Raw genomic sequence first — 13,247 nt, 5'->3', positions numbered from 1 at the left:
TGGCTTCCAGGTGGAAAGATCCAAATTAGAAACAGAATTGTTAGAACCCAAAACTAAGAATTTGTCAAGAATGTACAACTTGCTGCTGAAATGGAATACTCAGGATGAAACGGTAAATTTGGCTATGATTAAATGGGCACAGGACGTTGGACATAATATTATGTTTGCTGACTGGGAAAAGTTATGGACCACAGGTATGAAATTTACAGCATGTAATGCCTTAAGAGAGAATATTATGAAAATGATATACAGATGGTACATAACCCCAGTCAAGCTTGCAAAAATCTATCACTTGCCCGATAACAAATGTTGGAAATGTAAAGAAACTGAAGGTACATTTTTTCACCTTTGGTGGACGTGCCCAAAGATTAAGGCTTTCTGGGAAATGATATATAATGAATTAAAAAAGGTATTTAAGTATACCTTCCCTAAGAAACCAGAGGCCTTTCTCCTGGGCATAGTCGGCCAAATGGTGTTAAAAAAGGATAGAACTTTCTTTATGTATGCAACAACAGCAGCAAGAATACTCATCGCAAAGTATTGGAAGACACAAGAACTTCCCACGCTGGAGGAATGGCAGATGAAACTTATGGACTATATGGAATTGGCGGAAATGACTGGTAGAATCCGTGACCAGGGAGAAGAGTCGATGGAGGAAGATTGGAAGAAATTCAAAGACTATCTTCAGAAACATTGCAAAATTAAAGAACGTTAGAGTGATGTTGGACTGAAAATAAGCGGTTTCCAGCTGTACAGGTTAAAGTTAATGATAGACTAAGATTAAAGATTAGGATTAAAGATGTTTAAAGAAATGGAAATTTGATACTAAGAGGGAAAATTTTAACGTTATATGATATTAAGACCAAAGATCAGGTTTAAAGAAGTTGAAGTTATATATTTCAATATCTTATTAAAGCTAAAGATTGGGATTAAAAAAAGTGGAAAAGAAACTGCTGGACAAACAATTTGGATTGGAATACAAAAGAGGGAGGTATGAGGAAGTCCAGAAAATAAGTAACTAAAAAATGGAAATGGAAAAGAGATATTGTTTTTAATTGTTATGTTTTCTGTTTTTTTATTGTTGAATCTTGTTTTTTTTGTGTGTTTTTGTTATATGTATTGTGTATGTTTTTTTTCTTTCTTTGTTGTTTAAAACTTTAATAAAAATTATTTATAAAAAAAAAAATCCTCCTCTAGAGGGAAGTAGTTGTTGTTTATCTTATATTAGTCCAAAGTATCCTTTTCTTTTTGTTTTTCTCTTTAAAATTACCCTAACAAGTTATGCCAGTATAGTTAATATCAAACCTTAACTTTGGTTCAAAAACGTAGTTGAAACTTTTAAGCCAAGAGAAAATAATTGAAACAGTGTTTCTCTCACTGACAGTCAAATAGTCTATTCACAGTCAATGGGGAGCTCCACAATGCAGCAATTTTAATGGCTGCCGTTCCCAGGTTCCGAGTGGTGAAAAGTTAGCTTTTACCCTCTTTTTCTGCAGGCAAATAATGTCCAAGAATCCCCCCCCTCTTCCCCTGCAGCCAAGGGGGGGTTCGCTATTTTTATACTGAAGATTTAGATGTCAAAAGCAGTCTTTCAGGCTGTAGTTTAAACCTCGTTGCTTCCCACTATTTACAAAAAGAGGAAGGCGGACTTCCTGTTTTACGCCTCCCCCATTCGCAGCCGAATTCAACTTATTAAAAGTCCAATTTCTTCACTTTACTCACAGGTAGTTACTTTAGATCCAAATGTCTACAGGAAAAAAGTCAGCGCTCCCCGGCAATGGCTGTGCGGCTTCACTCCGTGAAAGTAGCAATCAGTTCGCAGCACCACGCCGCTCACCCCACTTCGCTCCAGAGCCCTTAAAAGGGATTCCCTGCGAGTAGGGGGGCGCTCCAGGTGCCCTGCCAAACCCCCACATTCCCAGGCTTCCTCCACCTGAGATTTCTAGCGGGTCCCCGCCTTCGCCGTGACGGACGACCCAGTTTTCACGGAGCTGGTTCCTCCGCTTAGAGGAGCTCCGCCATTAGCCGCTGGCACTGACCCCAGAAGTTTCGGCAATTTTATTTTCTTCACTGGGGTTTGCTGACGTCCTGCCAACTGCACTGCCCAAGAGGCACTTCACCTTGGGAGGAATTTGAATGCCTCCTTTTCATCTCCAGAGTGTCCCAGGTTCTGCCGTCTGCATGTCAAAGGCATGAAAGGTGGCTTGTTTACTAGGCCTGAACACTCTTTCTTTCTGAGCAATTAGCCACTTGACAATCTTGATACTGTCTCTTTCTAAAGGACAGTATCAGCAACTGTTTAATTATGGGCCTCTGACAGATAATTAATTGCACACACACACAAAATCACATCAAGGTGTTGCCAGTACCATGACTGTGTCATGTTCCAAAGGTCGGCTGGCAGTGAGAGAGCTGCATTGAATGGTAAATTCCTCAGGTGGCTCATAGGGAGAGTGAGCCATATATCCTCCTTTCCAGAGATTAGAAGGCACTCTCTTTTTGAAGGGCTATGTGGTCCAAATCCTATTTAAAGATAAAGAACGCTAAGGAGAGAGAGTGGGGGTCTTGAAGTAACAATCTGCACCTTAACAGCAGGCTGATGAGGCACCCAAGTCACATGTCTCCCCCCGCTGTGCTGAGATGTATTGCATTTCTATTTATATTATAGTCATTAATTCCAAGTGTGCATCTCTACAAATAAATTAGCATATGCAAATGTTATGCAGATTTGTGGCCTTTTGGGTGCTATGAAGCATCTCCTTTTTTTGGTGATGTGCAAGTTGCCATTCTGCTACTAGAAGCTGAGATTCAGTCATGCTAGCCAGAGGAGCAAAGAGCAACCTGCGAAAGGCTGGCAGAGATGACATGTCAGAAGGGGACATGTGAACACGCAAAGCTGCCTTACACTTAATCAGACCACTGGTCCATCCAGCCTAGTGTCACCTATTCTGATTGGCTCTCCAAAGTCTCAGTCAGAGGTTTCCCAGCTAGAAATGTGAGGAGACAGTTGTTTGCCAGAAGCAGCACCATTTCTGGCGGCAGCACACACATATATGTAAGCAACCATAGGAGAGAGGCTATTTGTATAGGGCCCACAACATGGGGAGAGGATAAAAAAACAGCAACTTCCCCCTCCCATTTCCCAAAGCTGCTATTTGGCCTGCAGGGGAAAACATACATTGTTTCCCCTTGAGGGGCAAATATTAGTTTGGTGAGGGGAGTATCTTGTCTATTACTGTCTTTCCTGAAGAAAGACTTACTTGTGCCTCTACAGGTTGTGCTGAAGAACTAGAGGTTTCTAGGGGTTGTTACCTCTCCCTCCTCCCTTCCGGTCATTAATTAATTAGCTTTTCAGTCCCCATTAGCATGTATTCAAGTGTATCAACTTCCCAGCTCTGATATCACTGGAATTCATTGAATTAAAATTCAGCAGGATTGGGTTACTTGCCTGTTGGATAGCGAGCGTCATTCCATAGCAACGGGCATTGTGTCAGGGCCAAAGGGCCGGAGGATCACAAAGAACACCAGTTCCCCGAGACCTGCCAAGCGAGCCCACAAGGCCATGACGACAACAGCAACAACAAAACGTTTGTGCCGTTTCAGAGCATGACAGAATGTACACGGCTCTCAATCACTGAAAGGTCTGAGACTTTGCTGATTGACTAACAAGACCAAAACCGATCCCCAGGGTCGGTCCCAGGTCTTGTATATTCTTACATATATAAAGGCCTTGTGAACGAATGAAGTTGCTTACAGTAATCGAAAAACAGAGATCCTTGCTTTTACTATGTAAAGAACACAGCAACCTGCAGCACATAAATTGTTTGGGTGAACCTGTTCCTGGCAGGAAGATAAGTGGAGAAGATAAGGAGCTTCCTTTGGCCAAAATGTGTGTGTCAGAGTGGAACTAGACATTTGATGGGTTGTTGAGTTTGGGAGGTAGGGAGGCCAGGTCTGCGCAGGGCTATAGTGCCCTGGAAGGAACAGATGCTTAGTTTGGGGATGCTCCTTGATCCATGTATGTCTTTGAGGCATAGAGGTGTTAACCTGTCCAGATATTAAGATGAGCAAGGCTGACTGGGAGTGCTTATTTTCAGCTTTGATTGGCCCGCCAGCCTTTCCTGGATAGGGATAGCTTGGCCACAGTGATTGGTAACTTCCAGATTGAATCATTGCAATGGACTCTACCTGGAGTGTCCTTAAAGATGGTTTGGGAAATGCAACTAGTACTGCAGTTTGCAGCAGCAAAACTGCTGATGGGCATTTCTGGGCAAACACATATTATACCAGTCTCAAAAGATCCACACCAGTTGCCAATTCACTACTGAACCCACTGAAAGGTGTTAAGTAAGTAAAGTAAGTAAGTAAGTTTTTATTTATACCCCACCTTCCTCGGCCAAGACCGGGCTCAGGGCGGCTAACATCAAATATCAAATACATTAAAACACAATCAACAATTGATTAAACTACAGCTTAAAAATTAGAATCAGGATAAAATTAAATGATTGCCCATGAATTACAACCATAGGGGTCGGGAACCTCAAGTATTCATCAGCCAGCTATCCATGTTGGTCTCACATGAGCCGATAAAAGGGCCAAAGAGGTAACTTACAGGGACCCATAGAGGGGGGTGAAACTGGACCCGGACCGAAATCCAGATGGAACAACTCCATCTTGCAGGCCCTGCGGAAAGATGTCAAGTCCTGCAGGGCCCTGGTCTCCTGCGATAGAGTGTTCCACCAGGCTGGGGCCAAAGCCGAAAAGGCCTCGGCCCTGGTTGAGGCCAGTTTAACCTCCTTGAGACCCAGGACCTCCAAGATATTATTATTTGCAGACCGTAAGGTTCTCCGTGGGGCATACCAGGAGAAGCGGTCCCGTAAGTATGAGGGTCCTAAGCCGTATAGGGTTTTAAAGGTTAAAACCAGCACCTTAAACCTGCTCCTGTACTCCACCAGGAGCCGGTGCAGCTGGTATAGCACTGGATGAATGTGGTCCCGTGGCAAGGACCATGTAAGGAGCCTCACAGCAGCATTTTGGAGTTTCTGGGTCAGCTTCAAGGGCAGCCCCGCGTAGAGCGAGTTATAATAATCGAGCCTGGAGGTGACCATCGCATGGATCACTGTGGCCAGATCAGGGCGAGAAAGGTAAGCGACCAGCTGCTTAGCACGATGAAGGTGGGAAAATGCCACCTTTGCTGTAGCTGCAAGCTGCACCTCCATAGAGAGGGAGGCGTCGAAGGTTACACCCAAACTCCTGACGGAAGGCTCTGGCATCAATTGAGCCCCCGCAAGAGATGAGAATTGGCCCCCCAACCCCATGTCGTTCCCACCCAGCCAGAGGACCTCTGTCTTCAAAATGTTTAACACGGACCAATAAAGCCCTAAATGACGTTGGTCCCAAATCTCTAACATCTGCTCAGGTGTTAAGATCAACAGGGGAACCTATCTTGGTACTGCTGCTATCTGTCATGGATGTTTCGGCGCAGATTCCTGCATTCAGGTGCTTGGACCAGATGACCCTCAGTTCCCTTCTAACTCTACAATTCTATGATTCCATGACACCTGGTTCCCTGTTCATGCCTTAGTATATTACAAGAATTTTTCCTGGCTTCATACCTTACCGAAAAGGGAAAATCAGGGTCATTTTTTACTGTCGGTTTCTTTAAAAAACAAAACCCAACAGGCCTCATCCCTACAAACACTGAAGCAAATTAGGTCACATTCCTGCATTCATTCATGGGGTAGCCAATAGGGAAACATATGGAACTACTCAGATCAAGAAAGCTAAACACATGCATAAGCTGAGAAGATTCTGAAATGCTTTGGAAGGGCTCAGCATTGTATATACTGCAGAGAGCATATCCCACAACGTGAGTGACAAATGTACCAAGGGAGGAACATAACACTGTTTCCTCCAGCTATGAATCTTAACAGAGGCAGGCAGGGTCAACTGAAGCTCTACATTCTTTGGGAGAGAATTATGGACCGGGCAAACATTCCTTCAGCTTCTCAACTGTTGCAGTGATTTGCCACCTCTATGACCAAGCTGCTCACTCTGTAAATCTCCAGGTTCTTGAAAACTCTGCTGCTTCCTCCACTTGCCAAGGAAAGCTAAGTATGGCTTTGACCCCAGCCTCTCGGAACCTGAAACACATGTTACTTTAACCAGAGAGATATATGGCTTGAAGATTAAATAGCATTCACACACCATGGAGAACAATGTTGGCTGATATACTGGTAAAAAAATTGTCTAGGGTGGGCAACTGAAAAAGAGCTCCTGCTTCTTGAGTGGTGGTGTACAAGCCGCAATTTCTGTAAAAGTAGCTTGTCACGCAAACTACACTGGCTGAAATTCCATCTTCAACTTGGCTATTAAAGGCACAGGCGCCCTGGACTCTTTTTCACCAGGACATCCCATTGTTTTCTGCCCTAGCAGTTAACTGAGCACCTCTGTTCTCAGGCTGCCAAATGTTTAACAACTTCCTGCTCCTGTACCATTAATTGCTGCTTGATCAGTACATGTTCAGGGTGATTTTATCCCACGCTATGAAGCTTCACCTGATGATTCCGGCATATCAAGCTGCTCTTAAAGGTGCAGGAGCAGGCCAGGGAGCTGCTTTTCTGGCCAGCTGGCAGTCCTCTATGGTAGTGGCTGCAATCTCTGGTTTTAAAGCAGCTAATCAACATACTTCTTGCTTATAAAAGCATAAAGTGCACTCAAGTTAGATCACAAGTTCTCTTGTTCAAGGGCTCTTGAAGCTACTGTCGGGATGGTGTGTGCATGTGCTACTGAGCACAAGACTAGACTTCCTGAGAGTCTCATCCTTCACTTCAAAACAACAAAGCAGGCTTTATAGCCTTATGGCTATAAACATGTGCACCTTGCATTTACATAGGGCTTGCAAAAACAGAAAAATACACAAAACAATAAGGAATACAGTATAAGGTATGAACAAAAAGCAGCAGCAGCAGCATACTTTGCATAATTTATTTGGGCTGCAGCATTCAGGTTTCCTTGGCATGGAGTCTGATTGCCTGGGCGCAGACTTTCAAGTTCAAAATGTTTGATAGATGCAACCATAACTTGCAGACAGGGCTGGCCTGAGACATTTTGGCACCAGAGGTGAATCACAAAATGGTGCCTGCCTCCCACCAGGGAAGAAGGGCAGAGGAAAGTTCTACATCAGGAAGAAGGAGGGAAATGAAGATCTACATTGGGAACAAAGGGATGAATCAAATCAACCTTACCCAGTGGTTGAAGTAGGATTCAAAGGCCTTTTGGGGGGGGGGGGCTTTTCTGAATCATGTCAGGCATATGCAGTGCCCAGGAAACCCCAGGGGACAGCCCCCACCATTTCCTCCCTAGGGGTGGGAGGAGAACAGTGATGCTCCCTATTCACTGAGAGGCTATTGTAGCGGCGGCATTGGTGAGAGGCTGCTGAAGAGGAGGCAGATCCAGCCTCCAAGGAGCATGCCACAGCCATTGCTACTGCAGCAGCAGAAGCAGTGGGTGATGCATTCCTTGGAGGCTGGATCTCCTGCCCCTGTGAATCCTGCCCCCCAAGGCCAATGCCTCACCTTGCCTCATGAATGGGCTGGCCCTGATTGCAGAAGTGAATTTCTGGGTATAAAGCTGAAGGGAGAGTGGCATACATGCTTAGCTTCCATATACTGAACCTATCTTAGAACTTTAACCCTCAGAGCATCTCTTCTAACCACAGGTAAAGCAAACTCCAAAAACCGGTTAGATATGTGTCAACAACTGGAGGTACAGAGGTGGAGAAAATAAGTGCTGAATCTTTTAAACAGGTATGGCTGCAGAAAATAAGGTGCAGTCGGAGTGCATGCCTTGTTGCACCGGAGACGTGTAAACTCACCTAAACGTGCCAAACAATGATTTGTCATGCGGCAAAAGTGGGAACAGATGGGTAGTAGCCTCAAGGTAACTGTTGCAGCCCACAACTGGCAAACAGATGCCAACTGATACAGTATGATTCATACCCTGGCTCGGTCTCATCCACACTATGATTCCATTCACCTTTGTTAGGAGTCAAAATTGCAGTTTCAAGTTCCCATGCCACAGCACAAGGCAATGCTTGGCTTGCAAACACTGCTCATTTGTCAACAACAAAGAGCTCTCTGGGATGACCTCATTTGCACCCCTCCTTCCCTAGCCCCTATGAGGCTCTATACGGATGTAATACAACCAAGGAATACAAACATTCCATCAACGGTCTCTCCCTCTTCCTTCTTTTCCTAAGCTCTTTCCCTTCATGCTCTCCCCACCAATATAGCAAAGAAGCTGCAAGGAGTTTCTTTCAGAGGTATACCTTGCTGAAAAAATGCCTTCTTTTCTCATTTGTGATTTCCCTGTAGGGTTGCCAAACTGCCCACGATCCAGGTTTCTCTGCCTTTAATGTGTAGTAGGGAGACTGGCTGGAGGTTTGGCTTTTCATATCATCACGGGGCAGCAAGGAGAGAAGCCTCATCTGCCGGTATTCTCAATCATATTAAAATTCCAGGAGCAGAGTGCCTTATAGAATCTGCCAATATAATGCTAAATGTAGCTCCCAAATGGTGTATGGGTGTGGGTGGTTGTTTGATTGGATGCAATTGCCTTTAGTTGTCTGCTAAGGGTCAGGGCCACCTTACCCATAGGTGCTAGGGGTGTGGGATACCCGGGCACCGGGCTCTCAGGGGTGCCAGGCCAAAAGTCCAGGGCCAGAGAGTTGAGTCCGGGGAAGAGCCCGCCCATCTGCGCCGTGAGTTCGGGGGCGACCGAGCCAGCAATACACTGAGGCAGCAGGCCGGCTCCGCCCTCCTGCGCGCCTGGGACTGGGCAACCGGGGGGGGGTATTTGCACCCTGGCGCCGCATATGCTTACGACAGCCCTGCTAAGGGTGCTGGGAATTGTAGTTCTGTGACGGGAAAACTACAGTGCCCAGGAATCTTTGAGGGAAGTCATGTGCTGTAAATGTGAGAGGTCCTATGACGCTGACTGTTTATTGATGACTGTTCGTTCTTATTTGTTTGTGGTGAGGTTAGATGGTGTAGAAATCACTTGTTATTCTACACTTTACAGTGCATATTCCTGCCTTTTTCACAACAGCAAAAAGTCCAATGGCTGGAGTGGGGGTGTGGGGGTGCTGTTGTTGCACAAGAGTGCTAAATCCACTTTAATTGTACAACCTGAGTTTGTGATTGAATCCCACCCGCAAAACAGCAAGAGCCTGGAAGCATCCCGGGGCTATTTCTCTGCTTTGGGCGTGTTATGAGTTTTTTTCTTTCAAAACTGGCCTTCATGGTTGCAGTCTGCAGTATTGAAAAGTAACCATCTTATAAATCATTCAAAGGCATGCGGTGGTGGTCTTTCAAAATCTTAAATTCGTAAGCAACTTAAAGGAAAGCTTGCAAGATCTATTTAGAACATGGCTTGGCTGTTTGCTCTTACACCTGCAGTGGTGAAACAGAAGTAACACAGCAGCAAAGGCCTGGTATGTTTTCAGTAGAATGATTTCAACTGGTGCTGATTTACAAAATGGAAGAAGACATGGAAGCATTACAAGAATTTGATCTTCCTAGCGAAGCTGATCATAGAGTGGTCTCACACACATCACAAAAAAGAAAAAAAGAAAAAGTGCCACTGGAAAGAGGGGACATTTGCATAAAATTTGCCTGTGTTCATTTATAGAGAGATGTGCGTTTAGAAATCATTGCTATAATTTAAATAGAAATGAAATATATCTCTGCCCGCAGCGGGGGTAGACGGGGATCAGGTGACTTGTGGGCATCTCAGTCAGCTGACCAGATGCTGACTGTTGATGCGCAAGGCCCCTCACTATTCACACTGACACAGCACACTCCCCCATCCCCCATATCAATAAAATGATAACGATATAGCAGCACCAGACTATGTAAACCATTTTCATTGCTTCAGCTTAACCCAAAATTTACAATATTAATCCTAGGTTGCATTACAGCCTCTCTCAGCCACAATTTCTCAAACCAGCAACACGAGAATAACAGGCCCTGTTGCCATTGGAATTTTTAGATGTTTAGAAACTATGTTTGCTGTGGCTGGTTTTACTTTGTTTTATATTACATGTTTGTGTTTTCTTCGTATAGTTTTAAATTTTACCCTAAACCGCACAGAGAATCTTCATAAGTGGGCAGCAAAAACTGCAAAAAGAGTAAATAATGAATAATAAAATAAAATAAAAGCCTTTCAGAGGAGAAACACACTTATTCTAGATTAATTGCTTCTAAGATTAACCCCTTCCAGAACTGTTTCCCCTTATGAATGGGGTTTAGAGTCAACACTTGGAAGCAAATTTTCCATAATTTCTCAAAAAGTAGTGAGCACATTTTGAGCAGCCTTTTATTCACCAAAGCCATGTGGATAAAAAATGAAATTCCTTGCCTCTTTCAATGCATGCTTGCAGTAGTATTTTGGTAATCCAGGGTGTCTTTGTGCTCGGGTTTAATTAACCTGGAGGGTTCTTGCAATCATGAATACAGATTAGAATTGCCACTCCACATCAGGAACAGTGAAAAATATCCAGCCATTCAACCCATCAGTTCCACCACACCACACACCACACACACACACACACAACTGCTTAACCACTTTAATTTAGGAACTGAAGTGTGGTCATATTACTAATTAAAATCTATCACTATTAAGCAGTATTTGAGAATAACCCCTCTCCGGTGACCGAACTCTGGCTGTCTCTGCCTTTGCCACCTGCATGTAAATGAACAAGTAAACAAAAGAATGACATAGATTTCCCTGTGTGAGAGTAACATGTAAAGTTACCCATAGCTGACAGAGAAGAGGCAAAGGAACGATCAGGAGAAGTGGGTGTTTCAAAGCCCTCCAGTGAGGAATAGCCATGGGACATAAGGAAGCTGCCTTACACTATTGGTCCATCTAGCTCAGCAACAATGGCTGGTAGTGGATCTCCAGGATTTCAGGCAGAGAGTCTCTCTCAGCCCAACTATGAGATGCTGGTGATTGAACCTTGAGGTATGAAAAGTTGGGCTGCCGTGATCTATAGATGGCATCTACAGAACAAGGCATTGCATTATGGGTAAATTAAATGGTGAGCAGCCACTGCAGATGGGAGGCAAGTGGAGCTCCTATTCAAAAGCAGCACGGCTGTCTATCCACTGCTAAAATTCCACCCACAGGATCAGCAGAGAGGGCAATGAGTGGTGTTGCTGCTTCTGCTGCTATGAGTACAAAAGTGGTTGTGGCTTTTGTGAGCGGGTGCTGGGCAGGCAATGGGAGCACCATTGGTAATACCATGCCAAGAGTTTGTTGGAGTCTGAAGCTGACCCTGACAACATGGCTGATGCCCTTTCCTCTGTTGCTATTTCTCCTTATCTACAGTATATGGAATAAACATGGGCATTACTCCAGAAATGCTCAAAGCAGTCATCAGCCAGGAAGATCAACTCACAAGTAACAGATCCATTTTAGGATTACTGTATCTCTGCTGACAGTTTCCCCCTCCTCACACACCCGGTTCATTTAAAATACCTTTTCTTCGAGAGTCCACAGCCTTTGTTGTTGTTCAGCTTTTTATTGCTGTGCAGCTCTTGCTAGTACCTTTGCAGTACAGAAGGTGACTGATACCTTCACAAAATAAGTAAATAATGCCTGCAGCACAAAAGAGGAAATGTTAAGATTGCAGCTTCACAGCCCCACCTGTCAGCACAATCCTCCTCCTCCTCCCAGCTACGGCGCCAGAGGAATGTGTCGATTGAAATTGCCAGAGTTCGATAATTGTGTGTGACTGAGTGTGTTTGTGTGGGTGCATTACGGGCAGAGTTGCAGACACAACCTTCCCTCTTCTGCAATGATTTCCTATTGACATTCAGTCTGCATTTCAGCAGATACTATGCCTGGCTAAAGCCACCTATTCCAGATTTCTCTGTCTAATCATTGGCAAGGACAAAGCCTTTTGAAAGTCAGCAACTGACTTTTCAATTTCATGGCCAGAGGTTGTCAAGACAGTTTAGGAAAACCTGCCAATTATTTCTCCTGGGCACACAGTTTTACTGCCGATGTGAGGCGCAGCAGTTCAAAAAGGTCTCCTTCCTTCTTAAAAATAAAATAAAATAAAGCACATCTTTTAACACGAAAGTTTCCTCCATGCAGTTTCTGTGACTGAGCCCTTTTTATTTCCCAGATTCCCAGTAAAACGAACAAACCCAACACCATACTCTGGAGAAATGGCTTTGTTGTTGAGCCAGACACCAGTCCTGTCCATGGGAAATGATTACAGAAGGAAAGTCCCCAAAGGAGCATTTTGCCTCAGCCACAAATGCCTTGCACAAGCAAGCAAGTCTCCTTCTCCTTCTTGTTCAGGAAATCATTGATAAAAAAGACCTTCAGGCTTTCAAAGAACCGTGGTTAGCAGTGGGCTCAGGGCTGAGAGGAATGATGCAACTCTCATTTCTAGAAGTTACATGGCATGCTCGCTCACCACTGCCACCAACACTTCTCCTTTTCATGGCTGGGAAACTTCTGCAGCCAATTCTAGCTGAGCCCATCTAGGGATGTTAGGATCTGTAAATTTTGGTTCTCTCCATTTCTCATTTTTCCAAACTTAAATTCATTTCTCCACATTTCTGCGTTAATTTTTTTGAAAAATCACCAGTGGCTGACATATATCCCACTCCCAATTTAGTCCCCTAGTGCACGGCTGGAAGTTCAGGAAGGATTATTGTGGGGAAAGAAGTGCTACTTGCCAATTTCAGGGATTTGTTTATCATTCTGTTGTGTGGACTGTGCCCTCAAGTCTCAGTTGAAGCCATGGATTCTTCTGTTTGGACTTCTAAAGGATTGGCACTGATTTGGCACAGATGTGGTACAACCTGGGGAGGTCAAATGCACAGAATCAGTCTGCAGGACTGCCCCCCCCCCACATGAATGCCAACGCAAACCCTTGTGCAAATATCACATTAGAAGGCCTAGTGTGGGACCCTTTGAAATGCCAAGTGAAAATTGGAGTTTAGTGTTCAGATCCCTTGCCACCTAGGCCAACATCTGCATTCAGATCAGTCTTTTTCAGTGCATAGGTTTTATGCCTTTGAATGTGAGTATATATCTATCTCTCCCCCCCACTCGCTGACAGATGGTACTGGGTAGCTTGCACTGCTTCTCAGGGCAGCTGAATTTTAATCAGGCACCAAGGACTGTGTTTGCATGCAAAATTCTGCCTCCTGCCACCTGCTTCAGTA

Source organism: Podarcis pityusensis (assembly GCF_964106645.2).
Source record: "Podarcis pityusensis genome assembly, chromosome: 2".
Taxonomy (NCBI): Eukaryota; Metazoa; Chordata; class Lepidosauria; order Squamata; family Lacertidae; genus Podarcis; species Podarcis pityusensis.
The sequence above is the reverse complement of the archived record's forward strand: the minus strand, read 5'-3'. Positions refer to the sequence as shown.